We start from the raw sequence: 18,960 nt of genomic DNA, 5'->3' as shown, positions 1-18,960 counted from the left end.
TTCCCCCTCATCTTCACTACATCCTCATCATCCGCCCACCATTCTCCATGCCCTCTTCATCCCCCCTCCCCCCCCCCCCCCCCCCCACCACCACCACCACTCCTGGCTCCCCTTCCGGTATCCTGTCTTTTCCTATCAATGCCTGACAAAAAGGAGAAGTCGGTGCAGAAATGTCATGTCAATCAGGGTAACACCAATCAATGAGTTGTGACTCTTGACTTGAAACCAACTGTTAAGGGGTAAATTTGTCAAAACTTCTTCACATAATCATGACTGGCAGAACAGTAGTCTTTGAGACACGCTCCTACGAAGTTCCTCTTCGTAGTCTTGGACTTCTACCCTATCCCACACATATGTACTGTTTCATAACTCAAACATACCAAAAAAAAAACAAAAGCTTCCTGTGTTACCTAAACTGGCCTGCTCACAATGACTGTAATGGAAAAAAAAATGACTTGATTGTGAGTAGTGTGTCGATGACATGATGATGATGATGATGATGATGATGATGATGATGATGATGATGATGATGATGATGATGATGATGATGATCCACAGCATTTGTATAGCCCCATATATCTGTTTTAGAAACATTCAAAGGCAATGTACCAACATACAATGCACATCATCACTATTTCATTTGCTTTCCTTGTCTTCTTGCCAACAAATCAATAACTGTCTCTATCCTCTTTTCGATAGGTTGGTGCAAGTTTTGGTTCATGTGCTAACACTGAAAGCTAAAGTTTAGATTCCCTGTATGAGTGCAGGTATATTGTGAGGAATATTTATCATCAAAAGTTTGTGGAAATTCTTCCTTGCGTGACCAGCAGTTGCTTTTATCACTTGACAGCACCTCAACAAGAACAGAAAATGCAATGCACAGTTAAATTATAAATGAATAAAAGGAAAGCTCAAATAACAAATGTCTGCTGTTGAATATAATTGGCAGACAGTTGACCAGCCATTTGTCAAGATCAAACCTCAGAACTTCTCCTCTCTTTCACAGCAAAGATGGTGGTTGTGAACAGAAGAAATTTATTTTCCTAGGATGTGTAAATGGCTGTCGGTGAAGAATAGCGGCCACATCGAAAGTTGGCAGGACACCGCATCCCTGGGGGTTACATCAATTATCAAAACATGAAATATTATTTTGGCCAGGCAGGCCAAACATTTATGGAACCTGCCATCACAAAGAAGCTTGTTGTAGAAAGTCAGGGAGCTGGTAAAACTCTCCCCTTAGTCTCCCTGTCTCCCCTTCTTAAAAGCCTATTTCTGTCGCATTTCTGTCATTCTCTGCTCGGCGTCCCACACTGTTGAGAAATGACAGAACCAGCGTGCATTTAATGATAGTTCATGACTTGATTGGCTAACTGCTAGGACCACACAGCCCGTTGGGTTCTGATGGAGTGAAGAGGATGGGGGGGGGGGGGGGGAAGGAGGGAGGACTGATGCACGCAGGAAGTACTGAGCGCCCTTCTTGGCTGAAATAAGCAAAGGTAAGGGTCACAGGAGGAGTGTTGATGGGGGTGGAATGAAGATTGACACCTCACGTCAGATGATGGAGATCTCACGCAGACTTTCTTGGACGCCAATTCACCCCGGCACACCGTCGAGTAGTAATTAGATTCAAAACCGAGGGCGAAAAAGTTGGTTCACGGCTCATGCAAACACATTCCTTCTCAATTTAAGCCGTCCTGTAAATCATGCTTCACAGACGAGTCACTGATACTCACAACTCATTAATCTCTGGTAGCAAACAAGTTCAAAGATTCTGCTCCATCAGACATATTATTATGCACCTGTATATATTATTATGATGTAATTTCGCATCTATAGGTATTTGTTCTTCCACTTGATAGACACAGTTTTAACCAGGGAGGTGGGATGGTTTAACCTGTATACTCTCCCATCTAATACCTTTCAGTCTTTACTTTCACTTTCCTAATTTCTTCCCCCTCCAGTCCTTATCAGGACTATCCATACAGTGATCTGCAAAATCTCTCACAGTTAAAGGGATAATGTAGTATTGGTGGAGATGAGGATTGGGCTTTTTACAAGATACCAAGCAACCACTATGAAATGATACAGAGCATATACCATTCTAAGGGGAATTCAAAGTTTATTAGATGAAAATCAGTTTTGGAAGGGCTGAGATATCCAAAAACAAAGTAAAACAAAGCGATCCCAATAAAAGGTTGGTCCCACCTTTTATTATGATTGCTCTATTTTGGATATCTCAGCCATTTCAAAACCAATTTCATCAAATAAAAATTGAATCCCTCTTAGAATTACCAGGTCTTTCATATTTCATAAGAGGTTTCTCATTATCTCCCACAAAAAAAAAAAAAAAAATCTTAGAAACTTGAAGTTAGGTCTCAACCGAAACTAAGCGATCCCTGTAAGAGTTATAACTCTGGAGATTCCACTCTGGCACAAACCAAGGTCCAATATAAAGTCCATTTGAATCTCCCTCCAGCCGAGATCAAAACCTTATCTCCACCTTATGTCCACCTTATGTTCACCTTAAGTTCTACTTTAAATAGCCCGCATCAAGATTCAAGATCCAAACCTCATGCCTACCTAAGTTCTCCTCTTGATAGTCAGTCATAAAACCCAAAATCAACCACTCTGCTATGGGCTCTACTCTAATCTCATGTTGGACTAGGATCTTCTCTATATTTTCACCAAATCTGAAAAAAAAGATGTTCCATTTGTTCTAGCCTTTAATTTGACATGAGAAAAGTCATAATTACCCCCTCTAGGTCCTTCTCCAGTCTGTTTTCAGCATGTCTTCTTTTTACTCTACAAGGTAGGTTCTTTTCTACTTTTCAGCTAAACCAGAACTGGTCTTATCTACTGTAGGACCACCATACTGCAATCTGCTCTGAACAAAGCAAACAAAGCAAAAAAACAATGATTTCATACATATGATCAAATAGCCAATTGCAATTTGGTCCAAATGCCTGCATTAAGGTCAGAAGATCTGGGAGCAGCCATCTCAACTGTATTACCAATGTACACAAATGAGATATTGATTAGCATACAGTGTACACTGTAATAACTTATCAACTGATCACACAATTGGCTCTATCATTCACATTATGTTCTTGTGCTGATTCTATTTTTTCATGAGTTTTTTATATGGAATTACATTTAGATACTAAATTCAGGTACAGATGTTTTGTCAGAGTGGCTGCATTGAATTAGAGTATTGATAGACCCCTGTAAAATCAATGTACCAGCTGTAACTCAACTGGTTGAATTTACATATTCTAATCAATGATCATAATCCATTTCAGTTTATGATAGAAAGAATACAAGGACTCCTCATTCAAACTCAAAGCAGGCCAACCTTGACCATTCTGACCGATAGAACAGTGCACGGAATGCACAGTTAGCAAAAAGATTTCAAAATGAGCAATATTTCATGCAGAAGAAGACTGACTCAAGCTTGTCGGTGAAGTTTATCAAAGTAGCTGAACTTCCAAATTAACTATAATTTTCTTGTTTCTCAAATATTGCTAAATTTTCACTGGGCTAACCAGCTTGCAATTTCTATGCTAAGAAATCTATGAAAATTGAAAATGATGGATGTGATACTTCATCTAAATACTCATCACTTTCAGACTGCATAGAGTTTTCATCAGACTTATTTTTTTATGTCCTATGCTTTGCAAGATTAGTAAGCAGAGCAAGACCTTCGTTTCAGTTTCTTGGTTCGCTTTGTTTCGTGTTTATCCCCCCTGAAGGGTCAAAACAGGCAAGAGCCTTTTAATACAACTTTCAATTTATCTTCACTCTAAGTCTCTTCCTAGTTACAAATATATATTTTAGTGCCAGTTGCATCGCATCATTCTGTTTATCTCTGAAGAGGAATTCTGGACCAACTGAAAATTAGTCTGAAAAGAAAGAGTACAAATTTCTTTGCATAACGATGACAATTTGATCAAAATTGGATAAAGATTAAGGAAGTCATAAGACTGTGAAGTTTTTGTAATTTCACAAAAACAATTCCTGTACAGACAATATGACTACTGTACAAGCTGTTATTTTAGTGAGGGTTTGATTTTTGCAAATTTGGCGAATCACAGTTGCATGACGAATTCAACATACAAAAAAGTCACCATGTGCTAGGGCAATAATGCATAAACACGTTAGCAAGGCATCATCTCGCAAAAATGTCTGTGAACTCCTCATTCGCGAAAATATCTGTACGCGAAAATAACAGCTTATACAGTATGCAAATGCTGAATCGATGATGTCATCCACTCACAGGGCAAGTCCAAGATAACGCGCACGTTACGTATGGGACATTCAGAGACTTTTATGACCTGAAAAATAGTGTTAATGGCCTTTGATCATATTGAACTTCATCATGGTGATTGATATCTAGAAGAAGTATAATCATGTAAAAAATTGAGAAAAATGACCTTGACAATTATATTCTAGAAGAGAAAATATGTGCCGTTACGTATGGGACCAGAAAATTTTTGTTTTTTTGAACATTTTTTTCAACCTCAAAACTCTCTGAAAGTATATCATTCTACAACTTGTAACTCACTGTGATGAAAGTCACAACACTCGAGATTATCTCAGGTAAGTTTCATGTCATTAGGCAAAAAGCTCTAATTACAGGTTCTAATTAAAGACAGACATGATGTGTTACGTATGGGACAGTTACGTATGGGACAGTTTGTCCCCCATTCATTTAGTGTGTGAAGAACCATGTTTATGGGTATTTTGCATAATTATTGAAGTAAAATCAGTTGAAACTACTCAAATACTGATCCAGATTGTCAAGGAAACAATATTCCCCAAATATTCACCATCATAATCATATTCAATCATATTTTTATATTTTTATGACCAACCTGGATATGAATGCCCTTTGTCCCCCATTTGTTTAGTGTGTGGAGAACCATGTTTATGGGTATTTTGCAAAATAATTTTGCAAAATACCCATTTAAATTTTTTTTTTGCATAATTATTGAGGTGGAATCAGTTGAAATTACTCAAATACTGATCCAGATCGACAAGGGAACAATATTCCCCAGATATTTACCATCATAATCACATTCAATCATATTCTATATTTTTTATGACCAACCTGAGTATGTATGCCCTATTTTTATCAGGATAGTTACTACTGAAAAATTGAATAGTTTAAAGTGTTTACTTGCATTGATGAAGGGCAGTTTGCCATTTAGTTTCAATAAAAAACAACTTGACAAAAGAAATATTAAGTTTAATAAATAAGCAATACCTGCTGCATGGAACCCCATCGATCGAGTAGATATATGATGTCTGTCTAGCAGTCAGGTCATTGATTCGAGTCACAACTCAGTATGTATACCCATGAATTTTGTTGTGGCTACGTATCGAAAACTGAATAAGGACAATTTGTGTATCACTTGCAATAAAAAAAAAAATCATTTTACTTTTTATTTTTTTCTATGTATATCACAACCATTTCAAATTGGATCTCCATCACCTAAACTTTGAATTCCTCTAGTCTTAGGATTTTATGCTCTTAAGTAATTCATACAATTGGTTTCCACTCATCGCTTTAAATGTTGAAAACTGAATCCCCATTTCTACAAAAAAACATGACCATCCCTTTAATGCTGATTTTTCATTGTGTATTTTGCCATTTTCCCCTCCCCCTTTCTGAAAATTGTTCAGTCAAGTTCATGTATTGTTTCAAGTGTCTATAACTCAAAAAGTAGCTACAATGTTGGGATGCTTTCTTCAGGATGATTGACCATTTGTGTACTGAGAGACCTTCCCAGCTAGCTACACGCATTCACATGCAATATGTATGAGGATGTCCCATACGTAACGCATTTGTCCCATACGTAACATTATTTCAATGCCTAATAAAAAATATTTCTTTTACTTTTTTTTTCTTTTTTCTCTGGTATTTAATTTCTCTAAACAATAAATTAGAACTTTCCAAAAGGGCATTAAAATAACCTTAGCAATTTCAGAAAAAACCTAAAAAAATGACCTCATTTTGTTACGTATGGGACATCTCATGATAGGACACGAGCTAATTTGCATAATCATTTGCATAATCCCTAAATTTTCATACCAAGTTAAGCTATGTGATGAACTTCTTATGTCCACATATCAATCAAATATTATTTGCTTTCCTTTGAATTAATATGAATTTTTATAAATGTCCCATACGTAACGCTGTGTTTCACATTTATGCAAATGAAGCCCTTGAAATTTGCATAGATTTACATAATATCATTTTTTCCTCCACGGAAATCAAAACTTCAACTCATAAGCTTCAAAATGATACCAAACATGTCAATATTGAGCAAAGATGAAATTTTGCCTTCTGAGGGGACCTTATCTTGGACTTGCCCCACAACTTGCAATACAGTTTGTACTTGAAATGTGGAACTTTCCAATTTTCATTCAAACGTAATTATGCCCCAGTCACAAATCCTGATATATCTGACTGATCATTATTTTGAAGTTATTCAATCAGGAATAACATTATATTTTACACTCTAATTGGTGATGACTTCATCAGCTCACCATTTACATATTCATAGCAACTGCTCGAGAACTGTTTTGCAAGACTTAGGCCAAGTAAAAAAAGAAAGTAGTTTCTCGTCCGGGTTTTTTGAGCAAGGCGATGAGGGAGGTCCTTACTATTTGATATCTTACTATTTTTTCGAGGATTGTCAAAATGAAAGTAATATGTGTTTCTTGTCCGGTAATTCTGAGAAAGGTAACGAGAGAGGGCTTTACTATTTTCTATATCCAATTTATGAAATGAAATATCACTCTGGTAGCTGTGTTATGAGAGACCAGGTCCCAAGTGTATGTCTTGCCTGCACTCTGTGCATTTTCAACCAAATAGATATAGATCTTGGGCCCGTTGCATAAAACTTACCGTTGAATTTCAATGGTAACTACCGTCAAAATTAGGCATAACAGCCAATCAGCATCAAGGATTCTAAAATTTAACCGCTAATTTGAAGACTTACCGCTAGAAAGGAGCGGTAAGTCCGGCGGTAAGGGTTTTATGCAACAGGGCCCTTGTCGCTATGTACCATACTTGAAATGAAACTTCATGAATGCAGAAATACATTTGCTTTTTCTTTCCACTACAGATGTCAAGGGAAAATGACCATCTTACTCTCTAAAAAAAATCGAGTGAACATTTTCACTCTAAAAAGAGTGAATACAAAAAAGAGTGAATTTCGAGTGAAATTGGAGTGAATTTTGAGTGAAAATGCTCATTTTCACTCATTTTGGAGTGACGTCAGGGATCACGCGAAGATTTTGGAGTGATACTGGTATTTAGTGTTGTAATGGCATTTCTGATACCAGTGTACTTGCAATTCTGATGTATTGTGCTATTAATTGAAACAGGTATAAAACATTCTATCAACAAATGTACGACTGAAATAAATTCCATGATATTCAAAACACTGCTTTATCATTGTGTTTGTGACTTTTTGTGTCCACACAGCTGGTATATTGTAGGCCTATCTGCATCTCTTCACAGTACAATTGTAGCACATTCAACTGGAAACTGGCTGGTACAATTGCAGATGGATGTCAAAATGATACTGATATGGCATTATAGCATTAAACATTTAAAGATGTTTCTTCGTATTCTAAAAAGACATTTGATAATCACTCATCATTTGGATGATGAATTGATTGTATCACACTACAGGTGATACGACTCACGGCCGTGTCCGTGAATTTACATCGTAAAGAAAAGTATCCCGCAGAAATACGAGACAAACCAGAATCCGTGGAAAAGTTATTTATTTTGTAGATACACCCATTTAATAATTCTACATTTGCTGGAAAAGCGCATTCATTTTCTCTTCAAAATAGAACAATACATCGCCGTCAGATGCAACGTTAACAGAGCAGTGTTTGAGCCTCTACACATTCGAATGTGTTCATGCGTGCGTGCAGACAGCTGACAGACCAAGGGGGGTGGGGACCCTGGCAGCTAGCTACAGACACGCAAACTAGTATATATACGCGGCCGGTGTCACAGGCGATCTGTTCCGGCCAGTCGATAAGTTCCGCCGGAACTTATCGGCGGACTTTGGCCAGTATATCAGATCCCCCAGATCCAATCGGCAGGATTTTTGCCTCACCGCCGATAAGATCCCCCACCGCCGATTCGTTCCGGGTCTCTTCCGTACAATCTATACAAAGTGGTAATGGGGAAACACCCCTTCAGTAAAATGTACTCTTCCAGTCTCCCTGTACAGCCAATGAACTTCTTCAAATCTCTCTGACCAGCCAACCGAACAAAGTTGCCAATTTGAAACCCGGACTACAAAGCGATTCCCCTCCCTTAGGCTATCTCTTTCGTCGTCATGGTGGCCATGGTACAGTCAGAGAACTCTGCTCTGTAGAGTTCTGCACGATGTGACGTTGGTCATGCCAACCTCTCTCTGATTTGAATAATTTTGAACAGAATAAACGAACGAGTTATACTGTAATTGGGATGTTCGGCATGCTTCATGTTAACTACTGTAATACAAGGAGCTTCATATTAAACATACTATTAGCTCAAATAGTCCACCTTCATTTTAATGTCTATTTTCAGGGCACAGAGTCTAATCATTTTAGTGCGATATAACGACCAATATAATCGCCAACGTCATACATGCATGTTCGTTTGGTTCATTATTTTTTCAGTTGTAACAACTAAAAATGACGGGATGAATTTTGTTTTTGTGTGTTCAGTTGTCTTTATTATATCTTGTGTCCGTGTGTATATGTGCATATGAATGTGTGTGTGCGTGTGTGTGTGTGTGTGTGTGTGTGTGTTTCTCTTTTGGGGAGGCGGTCTATCAATACACAGAGATTACTTCAAACAGGCAAGGTATTCTAAAGAGATACAGTATAGTTTTGGTTGAGATGGGCGATTGAAAATTTAACGTTTTGCAAGATAATATCTAGAAAGCAAATTTGAAATAGAGAGCATACGATTCTAAGAGAAATTGAAAGTACATTATACAAAATCGGTTTGGACTGAAAAAAAAATACATGTGTAGTGGGCATTTGTGTACATGTGTATTGATTGGAATTTGTTGGAGTGAATTATACAGATATATTGGGATATGTAGGTGATATAATTGTTTGGTGTATAAAGATGATGTATGAAAGGATATTATCAAATTAATTTATGAGTGGAATAATTATATGAAAGTGATATACAGCTGTATATTAGTAGTTTTTGAATACATGTAGTTGTAAATGTCGGGTTAATGTATTATGTTATTATGGTGCATAAGTTACTGTATGTTAATGAGAGTGAGTTTCATTTTGTACTCTATGACATGTCTGATTGTGGTGTACCTGTGATGTATTGAATGTTAATTTTGTTGCGATATCCAATGTATAAAGAATTTCCAGAGTGGACAATTTGAGTAATCAATCAATAAATCTCCTCTTCCGTACTTATCCTGTTCAACGTGTAGGCATTCTCTCTCTCTCTCTCTCTCTCTCTTTCTCTCCTTCTTCCTTTAATTTTGTTTTTGCTCTAATCCTTTCATTCGTATATTCCCCTCAGTTTATTCATGTCACGTTGATGTGTCTCTGTTGTTTGTTTCATTTTGTCTTATGTTTTGCATTATGCATAATTACGTACTTGTAATTACAATAAGTATTTTTGAAGATATTTTAGAGTGGTCTAAAATCTACAAGCAATGCTTTTTAGTGGACCTCTTAGTTCTCATTTTTACCCTGCAAACATAACTTTGTAATTCCAGTATGTGTGCATATCTTTATTAGTTTGTTAATTACCATTGAATGCCATACTTTGTAATGTATATTTGCTTATGATTGCATTTTTGATTTACTTCGTGCTATGTTTTGTTGAAAGAAAAATGAGAATAAGATGAAATGGAATCCACATGCATAGCTCCATTTTAGTCCCCTGCATATACATTAACAATTTGTTTGCAGACTATTAGACCAACATTTTTTTTTGAAGTACAGCTGAACAATAATCTTCTTATCAGAACAAAGCTCACCGAAAAAAAAACATGTTTATCCATGCTGTACCCTACCAGCAAAACCTCCCTCTCTCCTCCTTCCCACTTCAAGCAGTCTCTTATAAATGTAGTATTATCATGCTCTTTCGTTGAACTGTTCTTTGAAGTTTTGTCTATAAATAAAGGCTAATCGCACACTGTCTGTGCAACGGCTCCAAATGATCGACTCGTACGTATTTGTGCGTGCTATTTAGCTAATACATGTACATTGTAAGCCCTACTGTGATTCATTTTCTTCGCGCCATTTGTACGAGGCTATAATATGATTCATTTAAAGGGAAATTATCAGAACGTAAAAGTAAGTTTGTCCTTGATATCATTTTAGAAATGAAGAAATAGCATTCTCAGATTTTTGGGTTTGGTATAGGCATCCACAATAAACAGATATTATTTTGTTTTTAATGAGACCTACTCGCACAACCCGGATAGGATCGGCGGTTGCGGAACGTTTCTGCGTACTGCCTATTGTGCGGTATATTCGTTCCGCGGAACTAATCGACTGGATTCGGCCAGTATATCGGTTCCCCCGGAACCCGGAACGGATCGACTGTGACACCGGCACGGCCACTGCACTGGCACCGACCTTCCGACACCGCACACACGTGCACATAGTCACAATGACATGAAAATGTAAACTCGATACAATCCTCACAAGCATTTGTACAGTACAATTCATCCCTTTAAAATATGAGAAACGGGGAAAAATACGAACAATGCGCGAAATATAAGTGGAATACTAGTATCAGCGATCGTTCGCAAAAGATGTTGCCGCTATCGCGTTCACGACATACCGAGTGCGCTGTAACAGCCCAGGCCCGCGCCCGCGCGCCCATCCAACTACAGTTCGACTGCTTTTGTGGGTCATTCCTTCTTGCCGAGCTCGCATTATTACATACGCACTACGGAAGCTACAGCTGTACTCAGCTAAGATAGAGGACGCGTACACATCACGATTGGTAGGTAAATTGTCGATTTTGTGTTTTCGGCGGCCGAAAAAATAGTAAATATCAAAAAAAGTCGATGCGGCAACTGAAAATCGATGCGGGCGGAGAGCGGGCTTGGACGAGAATTATGAATTTCTTGGTATTTTCAGCGCCATTTTGAAAATTTTAATAGTAAATAGTAAAAAAATCGATGCGGCGGCCAAAATCGATGCGCGCGAGGACGAGAAACTGGTTTCTTTTTTTACTTGGCCATAGGGAATCTTTGAAATTTCATAATTCCTTACTTTTCATTTGATTTTGACTACATTTTCACTTTTGTGCTCCTCATATTTTACTATTTCTTTCTAGAATAACTTTTAGCTGGTCTAGATTTCACTTTAATTACCACCTCTCTTCTGCTAATCTTCATTACTTCCATCTTGTATTATATTCATGTTCCCTTGTATGCAGGCATGTTTGCGTTTGTTTGTGTGTCTGCTTGTTTGTGTATGTGTGTGTATTTGCATGGAAGCATGTATACCTAAATGTTTGATATCTCTTCCAACAATGAAGATAAACTGCATTATACAACATCAATAATATACATTCCATTATATCTCACAAATCTTAGAGGTTTTTAAACTAGGTAAGGGCAATGTATGTATCACAGGTCTCACAGACACAGACACACACACACACACACACACACACACACACATACACACACATACACACACACACACACACACACACACACAAATCTCAGGCATAATTTAGTCTTTGAGAAATTAATGTGTACATAAGAAAGCATTTGTACATCTGTTGAATCTATAGCAAAGAAATGAGCAGAGATTTATTTTTTGCTCTAACTTTTTGTTGGAGTGCCTCTTGTTCCAAACCATAAACTAATTCTGGCATTAAATGCTGACACCATACATAAACTTAAGACAGACAAAGAGATACTTTGAAAAAAAAAGATCTTGCAACTGATTGACAATTTGCCCTACATTTACATCAATGTAGGGCAATTTGTCAACCAGTTGCAATAAAAACAACTGGATGCAAGAATTCATCAATTTGAAGGGAAAAAAATAAGTTCAGTAAAAAGAAAAGAGAAGTGCATAAAAGTTACGAAATATTGGTCTAATTGTTCTTTCAGAAAACCCTATTAAAGGGTGTGTACAGTTCTGGTTGATTCAGCTTTTAACATTTTGCGAGATATTCAGAAAACACTCTATGAGATATCAAAGAGCATGCAATTCTAAGGGGTATCGAAAGTTTATTTGATGAAAATAGGTTTTGAAATGGCTGAGATATCCCAAAACAAGGTGAAACAAAGAGATCCTAATAAAAGGCGTGGCCTGTCGCCTTTTATTATTGTCACTTTTTTGGATATCTCAGTCATTTGAAAACCAATTTTCATCAAATAAATGTTGAATCCTTCTTAAAATTACATGCTCTTTCAAATTTCATAAGAGGTTTCTCATTATCTCACTTAGGAATGTTCAAAACATGAATCCCCACCTCAACCAGTGCTGTAACAGTCCCTTTAATATCTTAGTTAGACATGATAGTTAAAAAGCCACAATTTTCAAACATTTTTTGCATATTCAAACATGATGTTTACTCTGTTCTGAATAGTCGTACACTATGTGCAGGTGACACTACATTTGCTCCTGTGATAATTGTTATGGTCTTATTTACTCTGACAAGGACTTCAGGTTAGGGTTAGGGCTGTGATAGGGTTTTAGGTTTAGTTTGATGTGAGGACTAGGATTAGGGTTAGGGTCATGATTGTGGGTAGAATTTATGTTTGGCTTAGCATGCAGATATTTCCTGGGAGCAAATGTCGCAGGAGCAAATGTCATGGAACCTGTATGCAAATGTGCACAACCTATTCTGACATGATATTCACACAGTTCTGAACAGTTGCACGCTACATGCAAATGTGTGTAGCCTACCTCGCTAATGAACTGCTTCTATCAGCTTCATTTCATTTAAAGTCACATTATCAATGCCAGGTCTTCCTACAAACACACCATCTTTCAGACACCCACCAATGCCATGTGGACTGTTTGGAAGAGGCCACTAGATGGCGCTAGAGCACCTGGGTTCTTCTTATTTTCCTTTCCTTTTTTTTTTATTCCTATGATCGAGATTAATCACAGATTGTGCCATTTTGTCATTTGTCCACGAAGTATTTATTCTAATGCAGAGCTTGCTCTAATTTACCGAGCTGTTTGTTCAGTCTTGCAATAAGTCTGAATAAGTCTTCCTCGTCAAGCTTAGCTTATGATGATGGTCCCCTGCATTTCATTTTTATCATTTCCTATTGCTTCCTTTCATATATGATATTCGTTCTTGAAAAAAAGAAAATGTATGTAAGATCCAAACGTTACGAATATTAGCTGTGTAAATGACTATGTAAGTATTTTGTTGATTTGTTGATTTGTACTGATTTTGAAATGCAGAAATAAAAACTGAACTGAACTGAACTGAACTGAACTGAACTGAACTGAATGCACAAAAAGGGACTTTAAAAAATACAGAAAATAACTGAAAGGTGAAATGAGTCTAGATCACTAGTCATCAGTGTCATAAACCTCTAGACATTTGAGCACACCATGGTAAACTCCTTAATTGCATTTGCCCATATAACTAGGTCTTGTTGTTTTATGATTAATGTTTTCATGAATATTTAACCTTATAACTCATGAAGCATCCTCCAAGGTGTTGAAATTATATCAGTCTAATCATTGAAGAGCTCTGGGTAAATGTCTGATCTGTTATGTTCATCAAGCTGTCTACATTTTATATTACATGAAATGCATGACCTGCTACGGTTATTTTATCCCTCTTTCTCTTTCTCTCATCTTTGTTCTTTTTTTCTTCTCTTCATTCATTGTAAGTTGTCAGTTAACTAGGTCTTCTCATGTAGCAAATTAGGTATTATTGTTATAATGTTCTCTTGGAGTGTGTGTAGAGCATTAGTATTAGTATTAGAAATAGAGAGTACCAGTATTAGGAATAAACATTTATCAACTTTTACAGTCTATTCTTTACTTTCCTATTATCTCATGGAAGCAAGCATTATGGTAACAATTTAAAAAAAAAAATCCTTCCAGAACTGCATTTCACTGATAAAACACGGGATTATATGTCTTCGACATGATCACTAGAAAAGCCTAATTCTTGATACAACGCCCCATACATTCCTGTATCAGAAAGAGTACACAGTTGTTAAAATACCAAATACTAGTACTTGTTTACCCTATTTTAACTGTGCCAACAAACCCTTCAGGCTTCCTCTATGCAATTTTATCTATGCTACATAAAATCAATGGTGTACATCAAATCATTGGTCATACTTTATTTGCTTGATTTTATCTTGAAATAGTTTGGAGACAAGAGGTTATACTAATGTGCATATTATCATCCAAAAGGGAAAGGGGAAAAAAAAAAAGAAACTTGTTATTACCCACTTGGCATATATTATATCCATTTAATCAAATGTGCCATGGTCCAAGCTCCATCATCCTATAGGGTACCTGAGCTTGCCTATCTCAAAACCCTGTCACTCACTAAAAGCATATTTGAACAGAGATATCAATCTCTATTATGACACAAGTACACAGAATTGGGGCTGGCTGGTGTGTTGACATTCTGAAATACCGGATATTGACACTGGAAGAGCACATTCCACAGTCTGTTCTGACATGGTTAAAAAAGACAGCAACCAATCAAATCACAGGTAAATTAAATAAAAAGTCACCTAGGTACAAAAGATGGCTATTTACATAATTGATAGAGATGCCACAAGTATTTAAGGTCCAAAAATTATTACCCACATTAAGCTGTCTCGCACATAAAATTGTAAATTTTATTTGCATCATGGAAATTTCCACCTACCCACAGTATTTCCAAAAAAGTCTCCACCCTCACATACCAAATGAGGTTATTGCCCTACAGATTTAAAACTGGTTTATATTGAAGAACAGCAAGTAATACACTCAAAGAGTTTGTACAGAACATATACACTGTACACCAAACTAACCAGTTTCAACAGTTTGATGGATTCGCAATCCAGACCCATCAAAATTTATCAGTATCACAGCTCTCTTTGGGCATCACTTTATAGGGATCCTCTTTTCTGCCAGACAGCTTAACACACTCTGGAATGCAAATCGGTGACATTTTGGGAGCACGCTCGAAGCACTTTTCTTCACAGTGCCGACTATTTGCAACATCCAAATTTAGTCCAGTCACACCAAAGGGATGAAGGGGTACCACGTCAATCTGACAATAACAAAAGAACTGGAAGGGGGTGGGGAAGGTGGAGATGAAATTTTCATGCCTGCATGTCTTCAGAAAACTTGTCACAGAAGTCAGCATGGCACGCACCATGTGAGCTGTTTTTGAACAGGGCGAATAACAATTGCCAAAAACCCACACTCTTAGCATGGGACCAACATCGCCAGTGGGCAGGTCAACGTCCTAATGGTCATAAACCAACATCATCCACAGCTCACTGCCGAGGAATGGTAAGGTTCTCCAGCGTGGCTCTATACTCTCCTCTCTGCCATTCTATCTCTCTCTCTCTCTCTCTCTCTCTCTCTCTCTATTAATCCAAATGCGCAGTCAAGTGCTGTTCATTACATATCGTATGTTGCTCTATCATTAGAGCTCTTTGGCCGTCTTGTTTTATTTGAATTAAGGCACGCTATCAGATTCCCTGTTTTTCTGTCGAACATCACAATGATCTCACCACCAATGACTGTGTCCTTTAGCTGCTAAATCCAAGTCATTCCATTTCATGTTTTCATACTCTTCTCAAATAGAAATAATAAGTACAGCATTTGTAATGCGCCATCGATCTAGTGGCCTATTCTGAGGCGCAGAGGGGCATATAAAGAGAATAACATACATTATATAGTTGTACATAAGAATACTCCAAAATACAATGACAAATCAATATTCTCATTGAGCATATAACAAAACAGAAATATGATAGGGCCCACAGAAAAGAAAACCTGTTTGAATGCAGGACCCACTAGATCCTTGGTGTTTTAAAATTAAAGAGATCAGACAGACAGTCAGTGATCAGGAAGAGAAAGATAACCACAGCTGCATGATACACTAACAAGGAATTTGATAGGAATCTAACTAGGCCTCTGGATTAAGTATTGTTTGCAACAGCCCCTTTGCATTTTCCAACACTCTTGCAAGTACAGAATATTGATCACTTTTCTCAAAATTTCTGTTTTATTTAATAGTTTATTACAATGAGTATATATTGTTCCAGAGATATACTAGTAGTGGGCAAGTCCAAGATAACGCGCACGTTACGTATGGGACATTCAGAGACTTTTATGACCTGAAAAATAGTGTTAATGGCCTTTGATCATATTGAACGTCATCATAGTGATTGATATCTAAAAGAAGTATAATCATGTAAAAAATTGAGAAAAATGACCTTGACAATTATATTCTAGAAGAGAAAATATGTGCCGTTACGTATGGGACCAGAAAAATTTTGTTTTTTTGAACATTTTTTTCAACCTCAAAACTCTCTGAAAGTATATCATTCTGCAACTTGTAACTCACTGTGATGAAAGTCACAACACTCAAGATTATCACAGGTAAGTTTCATGTCATTAGGCAAAAAGCTCTAATTACAGGTTCTAATTAAAGACAGACATGACGTGTTACGTATGGGACAGTTACGTATGGGACAGTTTGTCCCCCATTCATTTAGTGTGTGAAGAACCATGTTTATGGGTATTTTGCATAATTATTGAAGTAAAATCAGTTGAAACTACTCAAATACTGATCCAGATTGTCAAGGAAACAATATTCCCCAAATATTCACCATCATAATCATATTCAATCATATTTTTATATTTTTATGACCAACCTGGGTATGCATGCCCTTTGTCCTCCATTCGTTTAGTGTGTGGAGAACCATGTTTATAGGTATTTTGCAAAATAATATTGCAAACTACCCATAAACAAATTTTTGCATAATTATTGAGGTGGAATCAGTTGAAATTACTCAAATACTGATCCAGATTGACAAGGGAACAATATTCCCCAGATATTTACCATCATAATCACATTCAATCATACTTCTATATTTTTATGACCAACCTGAGTATGTATGCCCTATTTTTATCAGGATAGTTACTACTGAAAAATTGAATAGTTTAAAGTGTTTACTTCCATTGATGAAGGGCAGTTTGCCATTTAGTTTCAATAAAAAACAACTTGACACAAAAAATATTAGGTTTAATAAATAAGCAATACCTGCTGCATGGAACCCCAGTGATCGAGTAGATATATGATGTCTGTCTAGCAGTCAGGTCATTGATTCGAGTCACACCTCAGTGTATACCCATGAATTCTGTTGTGGCTACTACTGAAAACTGAATAAGGACAATTTGTGTATCACTTGCAATAAAAAAAAATCATTTTACTTTTTTATTTTTTTTCTATATCACAACCATTTCAAATTGGATCTCCATCACATAAACTTTGAATTCCTCTAGTCTTAGGATTTTGTGCTCTTAAGTAATTCATATACGGGTAATTGGTTTCCAATCATCTCTTTAAATGTTGAAAACTGAATCCCCATTTCTACAAAAAACTATACCATCCCTTTAATGCTGATTTTTCATTGTGTATTTTGCCATTTTCCCCTCCCCCTTTCTGAGAATTGTTCAGTCAAGTCCATGTATTGTTTCAAGTGTCTATAACTCAAAAAGTAGCTACAATGTTGGGATGCTTTCTTCAGGATGATTGACCATTTGTGTACTGAGAGACCTTCCCAGCTAGCTACATGCATTCACATGCAATATGTATGAGGATGTCCCATACGTAACGCATTTGTCCCATACGTAACATTATTTCAATGCCTAATAAAAAATATTTCTTTTACTTTTTTTTTCTTTTTTCTCTGGTATTTGATTTCTCTAAACAATAAATTAGAACTTTCCAAAAGAGCATTAAAATAACCTTAGCAATTTCAGAAAAAACCTAAAAAAATGACCTCATTTTGTTACGTATGGGACATGTCATGATAGGACACGAGCTAATTTGTATAATCATTTGCATAATCCCTAAATTTTCATACCTAGTTAAACTATGTGATGAACTTCTTATGTCCACATATTAATCAAATATTATTTCCTTTCCTTTGAATTAATATGAATTTTTATAAATGTCCCATACGTAACGCTGTGTTTCACATTCATGCAAATGAAGCCCTTGAAATTTGCATAAATTTACATAACATCATTTTTTCCTCCCCGGAAATCAAAACTTCAACTCATAAGCTTCAAAATGATACCAAACATGTCAATATTGAGCAAAGATGAAATTTTGCCTTCTGAGGGGACCTTATCTTGGACTTGCCCTAATATTTCATGTCCAAAATATAGACATAACATTGAAATATTGAAAACAGAACATAAAGCTGCTTAATCAATTACAGCTAGAAGCATGATCGGCATAATCGTGATATAGTCCCCACCATAGGCCCCACCGCAGTGCGCGTGCACCCACAGACTAGGGTTAGGGTATAGGGTTAGGTAGGGTTGTATTTAATACGGACACGCAGCTGTGGGGACTATATCACGATTATGCCGCATGATCTGCAACCATAACAGCCCCCCCCCCCCCAAAAAAAAAAAAAAAAGAAAAAGAAAAGAAGAGAAAATGGAAATTATGTAGCCAACACTCATAGTAGAGTCATACTATCATAGGTCGATATCATCCAGCCTTAACAGAGACTCCAACTCTACCGTTTTCGACGGGAGATCTCCCGCCGAAAACCCATTTTTGCAAAATCTCCCGTTCTCCCGTTTGAGATTTAATTTCTCCCGCCCTGGCTCTGTGTCTCCCGTTGGAAAGGATTTTTTACTTATTGCTATTGTATGTTGAAAAAATAAGCCTTAGATAGCACCAGAGAGCATCTACAACCCTAGGAA

This window comes from Diadema antillarum, unplaced genomic scaffold, assembly GCF_040938485.1.
Source record: "Diadema antillarum isolate AM-2024a unplaced genomic scaffold, OU_Dant_1.0 seq00001379_RagTag, whole genome shotgun sequence".
Classification (NCBI taxonomy): domain Eukaryota; kingdom Metazoa; phylum Echinodermata; class Echinoidea; order Diadematoida; family Diadematidae; genus Diadema; species Diadema antillarum.
Note: the sequence above shows the minus strand (reverse complement) of the source record.